Here is a 16,783-nt window from a genome sequence, read left to right on the forward strand (position 1 = left end):
AAAAAAGTTTTCATCTTGGGTCTCATCTGAGATAGGGGAGGATGAGGAGGGTCCACTGTCCAGCCAGCATCGGAGGTGCGGAGGATGTGGAGCAGATGCAGGCCGGGGATTGGTGAGGAGAGCACTGTTCTCTGACACTGGTTCTGGCCAGGGTCAGACACAGTAAGGCTCAGGCATCTCTGCGCGCGGTGGCGGCCTTTTCAAACCTTTGCACAGGCCCTGGTGCGTGCGCTCTCCTGTTTTCCCTCACTGACAAAGGCGGCAGCCATGTACGCAAGCAAGAACGAGGGCCGTGCTCATGTGGGCCGCCACGGCCTTGGTCAGCGCGTTCACCAAGAGAGCACGCACCAGGGCCTGTGCAGAGGATTTAGAGGGCCGGCGGCCCATTTTGTAGCTCAGCGTGCTTAGGGGCCCCTTAGCACTCTGGGCCCCGCTGCAACCTCTGTAGTTACGCCCGATAGGGGTATACCATAGGCACAGGTACACAATGTTATATACACTGGACGGATCAATCCTGCACCTGGCCCAGGACATACATGCACTGTATATATACAGGGCCATGTATATATATAGCATGTGATGTCCAGTCACCAGGTTCAGGCGTGATCACTCCAGTGCTGGATTCTGCAGACAGTCTCTGCTCACTCTCAGTATAGGGAGATTTATTGCAGGAGACTGAACTTTCCTGCAGTCTGGTAACTCTGGAGCCGATGACCTGGCACTGACAGGGTGAAAGTTCAGTCTCCTGCAATAAATCTGTGAGCATCAGCAGAGCGGCCACTGATACTATAGGGACTAATCAGGAGGTGAGCAGCAGCGTCCATCTCCTCACCGCAAACAGAGCTGAAGGTACTCACTGATGTGTGAGCCGGCCACATGCAGATCTCAAGCAGTTACATGCAGCAGTGTTCCCTCTTCCTCAGCAGCCGGCCGGCCGCACACAGGGGGCACGGGGCGTGTCTGCTCCACTGTGAGGCAGCTGCCAGGACACAGAGAACACAGCGCCGGCCACCAGCAGCCCGAATCAGCTGCTTGGTGACCGGCCCGGGGGGCACATGCCCCTTTGCAACCCGGCCCAGTCCGCGCCTGGTAGGGGTTTGGAGAAACACGGGGGTACCCGCCCCCAAAGGTCTCCGTTTCCCTACTCAGGGTCAGGATGCCCCACTTTAATAAGGGGGGCTTCCTGAACCTTGGTGACATATTACAGACTTATGTCTTGGTCCCTTTAAATACGGCGGCACATCGAGTATGTTCCCGAGTAGAGAAGACTATTCTTATATATATGACCGTGTATGGAGTAGTTTAATTTTGTACATAATTTTTTTTATATATATATATATATATATATATATATATATATATATATATATATATATATATATATATATATATATATATATATATATATATATATTATGTTTTTCATATTCTGTATAATAATTCCTGAGTAATGCAGAGTTCGGGGTTATTAGGATCGCTATTGTATTTTTTATATTGCTATTGCAATAGTTATGTGGTCCTGTCCTCCGTGTGGGCAAAGCCGCCCCTAGCTAACATGGCGCCATGGTCCTCGGAAGGCTCTGAGCAGCTGCAGGGCAGAGCATTGTGGGTCCCTGACTGTGATGTCACGGACATGTGCAGTAAGCACGTGGGAACGCCGTGATCATGGCTGGCATTACTGAGCTGTGTATGTAAGTGTACTTGGATTATAATATCGTTAGTAAGGACACCTGATTTGTTTTTAATAACAATTGGCTATTAAGCTATTTTTAACCCCTTAACGACCGCCGATACGCCTTTTAACGGCGGCCGCTAAGGGTACTTAAACCACAGCGCCGTTAATTAACGGCGCTGTGGAAAAAGTGTATAGCGCCCCCCACAGTCCGATTTTCTGCCGGGGGTAGCCGAGACCCCAGAGAACATGATTCGGGTTGGTTTTTACCGACCCCGCTTTTGCGATCGCCGGTAATTAACCGTTTACCGGCGATCGCAAAAAAAATCTTGCGTTTTCTTTCTCTCCCCTCTAATGTGATCGCACATTAGAGGGGAGAGAAATAGGGTCCCCCGAGCCCCCCACGGTACCTTATGTACCGAAAAAGGTCCCCCCCCGGTCCCCGACCCTCCTCCTCCTTCCTAGTGCTCCAAAATGGCGGGCGCCCGCCAAACCATAACTCCGACCGCCAGAACCCAGCCTCCCTGCAGTGTATTGGGGTCGGTTTTTACCGACCCCTGGAGCGATCGCAATCCCGGGGGTCTTTACAGACCCCCGAGGTTGCGATCGCTGCATATAGTTTGTAAAAAAAAAAAAAAAGTTTGCTTTGCATTTCTCTCCCCTCTGATGTGATCGTACATCAGAAGGGAGAGAAATAAGAGTCCCCAGAGCCCCCCACCATACCTCCGGTGTGTCCCCCTGTCCCCGGTCCCAGGTCCCCAGCCCACAGCTCCCGGCCCCCCTTCTTCTTCTCTGCTGGAAGAAAATGGCCGGCGCATGCGCAGTTTGCCTGCCATGATCTGCCAGCAGAGACCCAGCAACCTGTGAGAATTTTCTCATAGGCTGCTGGGTTTTGATTACTGTGATATGTCCTATCACATTGACCAAAACCCCAAATGTTTTATAAACATGGCAGCACTTGGGCTGTACCTCTCTCTTCTCTCCTTGTAGCTGTTCTGGGAGAGAAGAGAGAGAGACTACATATCAAGCGCTGCCCTGTCAGTAATAAAAAAAGCCATTTCTGTATCCGCCAGCATCGAATTTACCCACCCCCGTTCTCCGTAATCCCTGCATCATAAGCAGGGGATTATAAAAAAAAAAATAAATAAATAAATTATAATTTTTTTTTAAATTTTTTGTTAGGGTTAGGGTTGGGGTTGGAAATAAATAAAATGGCCCACAGAAGTTTCAGCGCGGAGCAAGCTTACAGCCTGCTTTGCTCCGGCAGTGAAACAGAATCTGCCTCTGAAGCTGAGCAGTTTTCAGACAGTGATGACGACTCTTCCTCCACGGGATCCCCCGGCCCGATGGTAGCGGAGTCGGTCGTCACTGCTGAAGCTTCAGAGGCAGGACCAAGTACCGCAGTCCCCCCACCGCTGTGGTATAATGACACCTCATTTTCCCCTCAAATTCCCCCTTTTTCTGCAGTCCCTGGAATAAAAGTAAATGTCGCCAATTTTACCCCCATTGATTTTTTTGAAATTTTCATTAGCCCCGAAGTCCTGCAATTAATCGTCCACCAAACCAACCTATATGCCCACCAGTATATTTCCCAAAAACCCAATGCCTTTCATTCCCGTTCCTGGATCCCCACAAATGTCCCCGAAATAAAAAAATTCTTAGGCCTCACCCTGAATATGGGTATAGTAAAAAAAACCACTCTCCGCTCTTACTGGGCAACAAAAGCTGTCCACAGCACCCCTGTATTTGCAGCAGTCATGACCCGAGTCCGTTACGAAGCCCTGATGAGATTCCTCCACTTTAGTGACAATTCCCAAGCCCTCCCAAGAACTCACCCCAACTACGATCGGCTAAATAAATTAAGACCCCTAATTTCCCTCCTAAAAACTTCCTTTCTAAATTCCTATACCCCAGAGCAAAATGTGGCAGTCGACGAGTCCTTGATGAGCTACAAGGGTCGTCTGTCATTCCGCCAATTTATTCCCTCCAAGAGAGCCAAATACGGCGTAAAATTATACAAAGCATGCGAGAGCTCATCAGGGTACACGTCCACCTTTTTAATTTATGAAGGTAGGGACCGCCAAATAAACCCCCCAAACTGCCCCCAGACAATTGGTATCCCAGGCAAAATTGTCTGGGAGCTAATGACGCCCTTTCTCAATCAAGGGTACCACGTGTATACGGACAACTATTACACGAGCATCCCCCTATACAAATCCCTCCATGCTGCAAATACAGGGGCCTGTGGGACAGTGAGGAAAAACAGAGTGGGGCTTCCGGCACAGTTGGTGTCCAGACGCTTGGAGAGGGGGGCGTCATTCTCACTTGCAAGCGACCAACTTCTTGCAGTGAAGTGGAAAGACAGGAAGGACGTCTACATGCTTTCCACACTGCATACGGACACCACTGTGACGGTCAGAGAGAGGGGTGCCACCAGGGACAAAGAAAAACCTGTCTGCGTCACAGACTACAACAAACACATGGGTGGCGTAGACTTGTCAGACCAGGTTCTGCAACCATACCTGGTCAAGAGGAAGACCAGGGCATGGTATAAAAAGGCGGCAATCTATCTAATCCAAACTGCCACTTATAACAGTTTTGTCCTATATAAAAAATCACAAGGACCACTTACGTTCCTGCACTTTCAGGAAAAAGTTGTAGAGAGCCTCATATTTCAGTCAATGGCACCGGGGAAGCCTTCGACTCTGAGGATTCCCGGAGACTTTCAGAACGCCATTTTCCTCACCCTGTCCCTGTCACTCCCACCCAAAGGTATCCTCAAAAAAGGTGCCGAGTTTGCAGAAAGCATGGCAGACGGAGTGATTCCCGATTCTATTGCCCCACATGCCCATCCCAACCAGGCCTTTGTATCTCCCCCTGTTTTGAGACCTACCACACCACCTACAATTATTAGTTTGGTTTTTTTTTCAATAATTTTTATTTTCTGCTTAGTGGCCCAAGTAGTACAATTTGGAACAATTGATAAATATTATTTTAATTAGTAGATCCCATTTTACCCCATTTCATAATTAATTCCAGAACTTGATCAATCCCATACCAAACTACTATCCCAACAAATTCTCATCCACGTACCCACGTCTGTACGCTCTAGAGTGTGGACCCCACAAATGTTCTTGCAAAGTCAGGTCATCTGAAAATTCTAGAACTTGATCAATCCCATACCAAACTACTATCCCAACAAATTCTCATCCACGTACCCACGTCTGTACGCTCTGGAGTGTGGACCCCACAAATGTTCTTGCAAAGTCAGGTCATCTGAAAATTCTAGAACTTGATCAATCCCATACCAAACTACTATCCCAACAAATTCTCATCCACGTACCCACGTCTGTACGCTCTAGAGTGTGGACCCCACAAATGTTCTTGCAGTCAGGTCATCTGACAATTCTAGAACTTGATCAATCCCATGCCAAACTACTATTCCAACAAATTCTCATCCACGTACCCATGTCAATAAGCGTTAGAATGTGGACCCCAGAAATGATCTTGAAAAGTGAGATCATCTGAAAATGAATTCTAGGACTTGATTACTCACAAACATTTTTGACCATTTATCTATTTTTGACCATTTTTTATGACTGTCTTGCTACACAAAACTTTGGCTTCCATTTATATTACTTATATTTATGTTGATGATACGGGCATGATCATTTTATTGTAGGATTTCTAAAAAAATTAGGAAGTTCCGTACTTATACACTATGGGCTTTACTTTATGGTTCTTGCCGAACCTCTGGTACCAGACAATACTTTCTATAGAGAACTGGTTGTTTTGTGCATATAGCGGTTCTGACCTTGGCGGGTGGGAGCTTGCTATGGTGTACCACGTCTATTGGCATATTTGTCCCCATATTGGGATTGATGGAGTTAAAAGGACGTTGTACGACCAGTCTCTGAAAGTGTCTGCCATTCTAGCCCTGATGGTGTTCTTTCATCTTTGGAACAAACTCCGATTTGCCACATAGTTGGCTGCATATTCCTACACATTTTGCCCTTCATTCCAGTACAGTTTATTCTTCCTGCTACAATATACGCAAATGCGGGACAACTGTTTTGTTAGCAAGACCAATTTTATAGTCAGCCAATGTGTTTTAGGAGCATGCCTCCCTCTGTGAGTAATAACTCCTGGAAGGATTTTCTTTTTTGCTCAATGTCTCTAGAAGGTTTGAATGGGTCCTGGATCTTCAATTTCAAATAAAGCCAAATTTGTCACATTGTGCCCCTTTCTGTCCAAGCCCTGCCATTTGTCCAAACAGAACTTTTTGACTACATATGGGATATCGCTGCGCTCATAATAAAGTGGGTAACAAATTGTGGGGTCCACTTTTTGATGTTATTTCTGAAAAAGTGAGACATTCAGGTCTAAAACAAGATTCTCGTGGAAAAAAATGAATTTTTTCAGTATGCCGACCTAATGTTATCAAACTCTGTGTCGTACATGTGGGTTCAAATTGCTCAATATACCCCTGATTAAATTCTTTGAGGGGTGTAGTTTCCAAAACAGGGTTAGTTGTGGGGGGTTTCTGCTGTTAGGCACATCTACAAACCCAAAATGGCGTCCGCTCTCACAATTAAGAGATTAAAAAGTCAAACGGCGCTCCTTCCCTTCCAAGCTCCGCAGTGCGCCCAAACAGAGGTTTACCCCCACATACGGGGTATCAACATACTCAGAACAAATTGCACAACAACTTTTGGGAACCAATTTCTCTTGCTACCCTTGGGAAAATAAAAAATTGGGGGTGAAAAATCATTCTTGTGAAAAAAAAATGATTTTTAATTTTTTCGGCTCTACGTTATAAACTTGTGTGAAGCACTTGGGGGTTCAAAGTGTTGACCACATGCCTAGATAAGTTCCTTAGGGGGTCTAGTTTCCAAAATGGGGTCACTTGTGGGGGGTTTCCACTGTTTAGGCACATCAGCGCCTCTCCAAACGCGACATGGTGTCCGATCTCAATTCCAGGGAATTCTATGTTGAAAAAGCCAAATGGCGCTCCTTCCTTTCTGAGCTCTACTGTGCACCCAAACAGAGGTTTACCCCCACATACGGGGTATCGACATACTTAGGACAAATTGCACAACAACTTTTGGGAACCAATTTCTCTTGCTACCCTTGGGAAAATAAAAAATTGAGGGTGAAAAGATCATTCTTGTGAAAAAAAAATTATTTTTATTTTTTTTGGCTCTACGTTATAAACTTGTGTGAAGCACTTGGGGGTTCAAAGTGTTGACCACATGCCTAGATAAGTTCCTTAGGGGGTCTAGTTTCCAAAATGGGGTCACTTGTGGGGGGTTTCCACTGTTTAGGCACATCAGCGCCTCTCCAAACGCGACATGGTGTCCGATCTCAATTCCAGGGAATTCTATGTTGAAAAAGCCAAATGGCGCTCCTTCCCTTCTGAGCTCTACTGTGCACCCAAACAGAGGTTTACCCCCACATACGGGGTATCAACATACTCAGGACAAATTGCACAACAACTTTTGGGAACCAATTTCTCTTGCTACCCTTGGGAAAATAAAAAACTGGGGGTGAAAAGATCATTCTTGTGAAAAAAAAAATATTTTTAATTTTTTCGGCTCTACGTTATAAACTTGTGTGAAGCACTTGGGGGTTCAAAGTGTTGACCACATGCCTAGATAAGTTCCTTAGGGGGTCTAGTTTCCAAAATGGGGTCACTTGTGGGGGTTTTCCACTGTTTAGGCACATCAGCGCCTCTCCAAACGCGACATGGTGTCCGATCTCAATTCCAGGGAATTCTATGTTGAAAAAGCCAAATGGCGCTCCTTCCCTTCTGAGCTCTACTGTGCACCCAAACAGAGGTTTACCCCCACATACGGGGTATCGACATACTCAGGACAAATTGCACAACAACTTTTGGGAACCAATTTCTCTTGCTACCCTTGGGAAAATAAAAAACTGGGGGTGAAAAGATCATTCTTGTGAAAAAAAAAATATTTTTAATTTTTTCGGCTCTATGTTATAAACTTGTGTGAAGCACTTGGGGGTTCAAAGTGTTGACCACATGCCTAGGTAAGTTCCTTAGGGGGTCTAGTTTCCAAAATGGGGTCACTTGTGGGGGTTTTCCACTGTTTAGGCACATCAGCGCCTCTCCAAACGCGACATGGTGTCCGATCTCAATTCCAGGGAATTCTATGTTGAAAAAGCCAAATGGCGCTCCTTCCCTTCTGAGCTCTACTGTGCACCCAAACAGAGGTTTACCCCCACATACGGGGTATCGACATACTCAGGACGAATTGCACAACAACTTTTGGGAACCAATTTCTCTTGCTACCTTTGGGAGAATAAAACATTGGGGGTGAAAAGATCATTCTTGTGAAAAAAAAATGATTTTTTATTTTTTCGGCTCTACGTTATAAACTTGTGTGAAGCACTTGGGGGTTCAAAGTGTTGACCACATGCCCAGATAAGTTCCTTAGGGGGTCTAGTTTCCAAAATGGGGTCACTTGTGGGGGGTTTCCACTGTTTAGGCACATCAGCGCCTCTCCAAACGCGACATGGTGTCCGATCTCAATTCCAGGGAATTCTATGTTGAAAAAGCCAAATGGCGCTCCTTCCCTTCTGAGCTCTACTGTGCACCCAAACAGAGGTTTACCCCCACATACGGGGTATCGACATACTCAGGACAAATTGCACAACAACTTTTGGGAACCAATTTCTCTTGCTACCCTTGGGAAAATAAAAAATTGGGGGAGAAAAGATCATTCTTGTGAAAAAAAAAAAAGATTTTTAATTTTTTCGGCTCTACGTTATAAACTTGTGTGAAGCACTTGGGGGTTCAAAGTGTTGACCACATGCCTAGATAAGTTCCTTAGGGGGTATAGTTTCCAAAATGGGGTCACTTGTGGGGGGTTTCCACTGTTTAGGCACATCAGCGCCTCTCCAAACACGACATGGTGTCCGATCTCAATTCCAGGGAATTCTATGTTGAAAAAGCCAAATGGCGCTCCTTCCCTTCTGAGCTCTACTGTGCACCCAAACAGAGGTTTACCCCCACATATGACGTATCGACATTCTCCGGACAAATTGCACAACAAATTATGTGGTTCATTTTCTTTTTTTACACTTATGAAAATAAAAAAAATTGGTTCTGAAATAAAATGTTTGTGAAAAAAAGTAAAATGTTCATTTTTTCCTTCCACATTGCTTTAGCTCTCGTGAAGCACCTGAAGGGTTAATAAACTTCTTGAATGTGGTTTTGCGCACCTTGAGGGGTGCAGTTTTTAGAATTGTGTAACTTTTGGGTATTTTCAGCCATATAGACCCCTCAAACTGACTTCAAATGTGAGGTGGTCCCTAAAAAAAATGGTTTAGTAAATTTTGCTGTAAAAATAAGAAATTGCTGGTCAAATTTTAACCCTTATAACTCCCTAATATTTTTTTTTTTTTTCCAAAATTGTGCTGATCTAAAGTAGACATATGGGAAATGTTATTTATTGACCATTTTGTGTGACATATCTCTCTGATGTAAGGGAATAAAAATTCAAATTTTGAAAATTGCAAAATTTTCAAAATTTTCGCCATATTTCCATTTTTTTAATAAATAAACGCAAGTAATATCGAAGAAATGTTACCACTAACATGAAGTACAATATGTCACGAGAAAACAATCTCAGAATCAGCAGGATCTGTTGAAGCGTTCCCGAGTTATGACCTCATAAAGTGACAGTGGTCAGAATTGTAAAAATTGGCTCGGTCATTAAGTACCAAATTGGCTCTGTCACTAAGGGGTTAATTACTTTCACACAGTATGGTATTCATAATACCCGTCAATAGCTGTGGTTTGATGGGCTGAGTAACTTGCACAATTGCACTGTTACACTGATGATGCACAATAACACTGTTTAATACTATTGACTTTATTATATTTAATGATTTCCTAATGAGATATGTATGTGTTGGATATCAAATGTGGTCTCACCCTTGTATTTATTGCTTGACAAAGGATAACACATCCGAAACGTTGCCACGCTGTTCAGGCATTAAAGTCCACTTTTTTTCAATTATTTTGTGCTGCTTTTCCTTTTTTTGAGTTGACATATAAATATATATATAATTCAGCGCTAGGTAGCAGAAAAGCCGGTAATCCAATTGCTGGCTTTTCCTATCTCCTTCACAAACCCAAAAGGACATGAGACATGGTTTACATACAGTTAACCATCTCATATCCCTTCTTTTATTACATATTCCTGACTACAAATGTAAGAAGTGTCTTTGTGTCAAATTTGGGGTCTCTAGCTATTAAATTAAAGGGTTAAATCCCGGAAAAAATTGGCGTGGCCTCCCGCGCAATTTTCTCCACCAGAGTGGGAAAGCCAGTGACTGAGGGCAGCTATTAACAGCCTAGAGAGGGACCATGGTTATAGGACCCCCCTGGCTAAAAACATCGGCCCCCAGCCACCCCAGAAATGGCACATCTGGAAGATGCGCCTATTCTGGCACTTAGCCTCTGTCTTCCCACTCCCCTGTAACTGTGGAATATGGGGTAATGAAGGGTTAATGTCACTTTGCTATTGTAAGGTGACATTAAGCCAGGGTAATAATGGAGAGGCGTCAATTATGACACCTTTCCATTATTTACATTAATACAATAGTATGAAATGGTTAATAAAACACACACATTATTAAAAAGTATTTTAATGAAATAAAGACACATGGTGTTTTAATATTTTATTATACTTATAATCCACCTGAAGACCCTTGTCACCTGAAATAAAGTTAAATAAAACAAACAACAATATTCCATACCTTCCGTCATTATAGTCTTGTCCCACGCTGTAAATCCATCTGAAGGGGTTAAATCATTTTACACCCAGGAGCTCTGCTAATGCAGCTGTGCTCCTGACTATAAAACTTGGTGAATGAATGGAATGCAGGGGAATGTACTATAGTTACCTCGAGTCGCGGTGATGCGCCCTCTGCTGGATGAGCTCATATGAACTCGAGCGTGGAAAAACATTCTGAAAAGTTCCCAGGCTCGAGTTCATATGAGTTCATCCAGCAGTCTATATATATATATATATATATATATATATATATATATATATATATATAGACTGTATATATGTTTTTAAGAATATTTGAGCTGATGGATCCATGATTTGTCCATTTTGCAAGCCTGCGAGAAAAAAATCGCCGTACGGAAGCCATACGGATGCCATACGGATGACACACGGATAAATTTGTGCGTAAAAATCGCATCCTCGCATTGAATACGGAACAGTGTTTTGGGACAATTACTGCATATTATGGCTGTAAAAAATGGACCGTATTTACTTACGCCTGTCAGTGCAATAAAATATATTTGGGTTTGACCACACGACAACTTACAGTACGCATTAGAGAGCACGTTCGTGGCATTGCAGCTGCAGCAACCAAGGTAGATGAATCTATGTTGAAAACCCTCCCACGCCACTTCAGGGACTATCATAACTGTGACGAATGTCTCCTCAGGGTTCGTGGGATTGATAAATTAGAGGTTGGTATTTGTGGTGGTGGAACCTCAAAAAGACTCGCACAAATGAAGTTCAGGTGGATTTGGTCCCTTCACACGGTCCATCCATCTGAACTCAATGAAAATGAGCTTTGCCCCTTTCCTATGATCAATCTTCTATCCATCTATCTATATCCTGGATTAGGGCCCTAATGTCACCTTGTATGTGTATATGTTTTTAATATTTTATTATTTGCTTTTTTATTGACATATGTAGCTATTCACTTTATATTCAAATTATAGTATATAATTTCATCCTTATGCGGTTTGATAATCAAGCATCAACTGCCATTCTAATTTATGGTTCTGGGATTTGTCCAGCCCTTTGAAAGCACAAATGTGATGGAGAATGAGTTATAACATATGCTCTAATGGAGTTCTGGACCTGATGGATAAACTACGCCCATATCAAACATCTGATGATAATGTCACTGAGCGATCTTGCTTGTAATGATATGTGTATTGTAGCATAGTTACTAGTTTATTGGTTTGTATTATATATTTGGTGAGGAATATAGCGAACACCCCTTAGTATTTTTTCAAAGTCACTGTTCTTTTTTATCTTGTGGTATTACTTTCCATTTGTAGTGCCTAATTCATCAAAATGATAAGAAATAAAAAATGGTCTTTCTGCTTGGCTTGAATTGTTTTTGCAAAATTTTGCACCAAAAGTCACACAGTGGCATCAAAAAGTCACAAAAATTACGTCAAAAACTTGTACTGAAAATTACTCTAAGGAAGCGAAGCAGGAGTCTGTAGTGAAGCTGTGCCAAATTTTGTGACATTTTAAAGAAGTCACAATTAATGAATCAGGGTAAAACATCTGAAATTGCTAGACTCTACCCCAAAGCATAAAGAAAACAAACAAATAGGTGAAAACAAAGAAATGTTAAAAATGTGCAAAGGTTATTATGAATTGGGTGAAAAGAAAACTAGACAGAAAACAGGCACAAAGGCAATGAGGAATTGTGACTCTGGTTTGTTTCACATGTTTCTTTGCTCCTTGCTTCTACAGTATATATGTAAGTCTGTTTTTCTGCTGTCTTTAGTCTGAATCTACAAAGTACATATTTCTATATGAACAACGAAAACTGTTATGTAAGCACTGCAGGTGTCTCCAAACGTTTGACCAGTACTGTACACCAATAAAGTCTTAGGCTAGGATAAAATAATGCCTTTTTGATATAATTTTCTAATTTTGGAGCATTAAGGAAGGACTTTTAAAACAGTATTAAAACCTGGCAGTATGGAACATGCATTCTGTTCGAATTAATAGAAATTTCTTTGCTAAAATAATTTTATTAAACAGACAGAAGAAAGCTCCACAAATTCTGGATGTCAAACACATTAGAAATGTCAATGCCAAGCTTTTCCAGCTCTTCACAACAAAAACAGATGGTTTTCATAGTACAAGGACACAAAAACAGCAAAAAACGATAGGCCTTCAGGTGACTTAATAATCCTCAGACTCACCTCTTCACCAACCAATATGTCAAGGTGGTAATGGAATAATAAAAACAACAGTACATATTTGGTATTCTTTATTTATTTTATAATACTGGAAATCTGCAAAACTTTTCATTATATGAAAATAACATTTTAAAGTCAGAATATTCCTTTAAACTATCAAATAACATTTAGTTTGTTTTTTAAATTTATGTATATATTTTTTGCTTTGTCATCCTGTTAGTACCCCAAATGCCATCTGTTCTGCTTATCGTTAAAGTGAATCTGTCACCCGGTTATTGATATTTAACCCCTTAACCCCAAGCGTCGTTTGTACGTTAATGACCGGGCCAATTTTTACAATTCTGACCACTGTCCCTTTATGAGGTTATAACTCTGGAACGCTTCAATTGATCCTGATGATTCTGACATAATTTTCTCGTGATATATTGCACTTGATGACAGTGTTAAAATGTCTTTGATATTACCTGCGTTTATGAACAAAATGGAAATTTGGCCAAAATTTTGAAAATTTTGCAATTTTCCAACTTTGAAATTTTATGCCCTTAAATCACAGAGATATGTCACGCAAAATACTTAATAAGTAACATTTCCCACATGTCTACTTTACATCAGCACAATTTTGGAACCAAATTTTTTTTTTGTTAGGGAGTTCTGAGGGTTAAAAGTTGACCAGCAATTTCTCATTTTTACAACACCATTTTTTTTTAGGGACCACATCACATTTGAAGTCACTTTGAGGGGTCTATATGATAGAAAATACCTAAGTGTGACACCATTCTAAAAACTGCACCCCTCAAGGTGCTCAAAACCACACTCAAGAAGTTTATTAACTCTTCAGGTGTTGCACAGGAATTTTTGGAATGTTTAAATAAAAATGAAAATTTCACTTTTTTCACAAAAAATTTAGTTCAGCTCCAATTTGTTTTATTTTATTAAGGGTAACAGGAGAAATTTGACCCCAAGAGCTGTTGTCCAATTTGTCCTAAGTACGTTAATACCCCATATGTGGGGGTAAACTACTGTTTGAACGCAAGGCAGAGCTTGGAAGGAAAGGAGCGCCATTTGACTTTTCAATGCAAAATTGACTGGAATTGAGATGGGAAGCCATGTTGCGTTTGGAGAGCCCCTGATGTGCCTAAACATTGAAACCCCCCACAAGTAACACCATTTTGGATAGTAGACCCCCTAAGGGACTTACCTAGATGTGTGGTGAGCACTTTGACCCACCAAGTGCTTCACAGAATTTTATAATGTAGAGCCGTAAAATAAAAAATCATATTTTTTCACAAAAATTATCTTTTTGCCCCATTTTTATATTTTCTCAAGGATAACAGAAGAAACTGGACCCCAACAGTTGTTGTGCAATTTGTCCTGAGTACGCTTATACATCATATGTGGGGAGGAATCACCGTTTAAGTGCATGGCAGAGCTCGGAAGGGAAGGAGAGCCATTTGGAATTCAGACTTAGATGGATTGGTCTGCAGGCGTCACATTGCCTTTGCAGAGCCCCTGATGTACGTAAACAGTAGAAACCCCCACAAGTGACCCCATATTGGATACTAGACCCCCCAAGGAACTTATCTAGATGTGTTGTGAGAACTTTTCATCCCAAAGGGTTTCACTACAGTTTATAACGCAGAGCCGTGAAAATAAAAATTATTTTCTTTCAACAAAATTATGTTTTAACCCCCGGTTTTGTTTTTTTCCAAGGATAACAGGAGAAATTGGACACCAAAAGTTGTGGTCCAATTTGTCCTGAGTATGCTGATACCCCATATGTTGGGGTAAACCCCTGTTTGGGCACACGGGAGAGCTCGGAAATGAAGGAGCACTGTTTTACTTTTTCAATGCAGAATTGGCTGGAATTGAGATCGGACGCCATGTCGCGTTTGGAGAGCTCCTGATGTGCCTAAACAGTGGCAACTCCCCAATTCTAACTGAAACCCTAACCCAAACACACCCCTAACCCTAATCCCAACCATAACCCTAACCGCACCCCTAACCCTAATCCCAACCCTAATCCCAACCGCTAACTTTAGCCCCAACCTTAAACCTAATTTTAGCCCCAACCCTAACCCTCACTTTAGCCCCAACCCTAACCCTAACTTTAGCCCCAACCCTAACCCTTACTTTAGCCCCAACCCTATCCCTAACTCCAACCCTTACCCCAACCCTAACCCTTACCCCAACCCTAACTTTAGCCTCAAGCCTAAGCCTAACTTTAGCCCCAACCCTAACTTTAGCCCCAACCCTAACCCTAACTTTAGCCCCAACTCTAACCCTAACCCTAACTTTAGCCCCAACCCTAACCCTAACTTTAGCCCCAACCCTAATCCTATCCCTAATGGGAGAATGGAAATAAATACATTTTTTAAAATGTTATTATTTTTCCCCAACTAAGTGAGTGATGAAGGGGGGTTTGATTTACTTTTATAGTGTTTTTTGGGGGCGGATTTTTATGATTGGCAGCCGTCACACACAAAAAGATGCTTTTTATTGCAAAAAATAGTTTTTGCTTCTCCACATTTTGAGAGCTATAATTTTTCCATATTTTGGCTCACAGAGTCATGTGAGGTCTTGTTTTTTGCTGGACGAGTTGACGTTTTTATTGGTATCATTTTCAGGCATTTTACATTTTTTTATTGCTTTTTATTCCGATTTTTGTGAGGTAGAATGAACAAAAACCAGCTATTCATGAATATTTTTTTGGAAGGGCGCTTATACCGTTCCACGTTTGGTAAAAGCAGTTTTATTCTTCGGGTCAGTTCGATTACAGAGATACCTCATTTATATTTTTATTATGTTTTGCCGCTTTTATACGATAAAAATTATTTTATATGTAAAATAATTATTTTTGCATCGCTTTATTCTGAGGACTATAACTTTTTTATTTTTTCCTTGATGACGCTGTATGGCAGTTAGTTTTTTGCGGGACAAGATGACATTTTCAGCTGTACCTTGGTTATTTATATCTGTCTCTTTGATCGCGTGTTATTCCACTTTATGTTTGGCGGGATGATAATAAAGCGTTGTTTTTTGCCTCGTTTTTTTTTTACGGTGATCACTGAAGGGGTTAGCTAGGGGGACAGATTTATAGGTTGGGTCGTTACGGATGCGGCGATGCTAAATATCTGTACTTTTATTGTTTTTTTTATTTAGATAAAGAAATGTATTTATTGGAACAATTTTTTTTTCCTTTATTTACGAATTTTTTATTTTTTATTTTTTTTTACACATGTAATTTTTTTTTTTTTTTAAGTTTTTTACTTTGTCCCAGGGGGGACATCACTATATATTGTCAGATCACTGACCTGACACTTTGCTGTGCATTATGTCAGATCAGCGATCACACAGGCACAGCAGGGACGCTTCCCAGTGCCTGCTCTGAGCAGGCACTTGAAAGCCACCTCCGTGCAGGACCCGGAAAGCCCCCGCAGCCACTTTGGATCCGAGCCTGCAGGGAGGAGGAGGTAGGAGACCCTTGGAGCAACGCGATCACATCGCATTGCTCTGAGGGTCTCAGGGAAGCACGCAGGGAGCCCCCTCCCTGTGCAATGCTTCCCTATGCAGCCGGAAAGCTCTATGCAGTCAATAGCCTCTGTGTCTGTACTGCTACATACTTAGGCAGTTAACTGGTTCTTGCAGCTTTACATGAACACCCGAGCCTTACACTATGGCTGGTCCAAATAACTAAAGCAATTGTTACCATCCACCTCTCGTGTCTCCCCTTTTCCTCATAGTTTGTAAGCTTGCGAGCAGGGCCCTCATTCCTCCTGGTATCTGTTTTGAATTGTGATTTCTGTTATGCTGTAATGTCTATTGTCTGTACAAGTCCCCTCTATAAGTTGTAAAGCGCTGCGGAATATGTTGGCGCTATATAAATAAAATTATTATTATTATTATTATTAACGCTGCAATAATCTTTGATCGCAGTGTGCCGGGGGTTAATGTGCCAGGAGCAGTCTGTGACCCTCCTGGCACATAGTGCCGGATGCCAGCTGCGATAATCAGCTGACACTCGGCCCCGATCGGCCGCGCTCCCCTCCCATCGGTCATACGGCCCCACCCCACCTTGACGGGATAGTATGTCTGATGTCAGAAAGGGGTTAATC

Source organism: Ranitomeya variabilis, chromosome 1 (assembly GCF_051348905.1).
Source record: "Ranitomeya variabilis isolate aRanVar5 chromosome 1, aRanVar5.hap1, whole genome shotgun sequence".
NCBI classification, from domain to species: Eukaryota; Metazoa; Chordata; class Amphibia; order Anura; family Dendrobatidae; genus Ranitomeya; species Ranitomeya variabilis.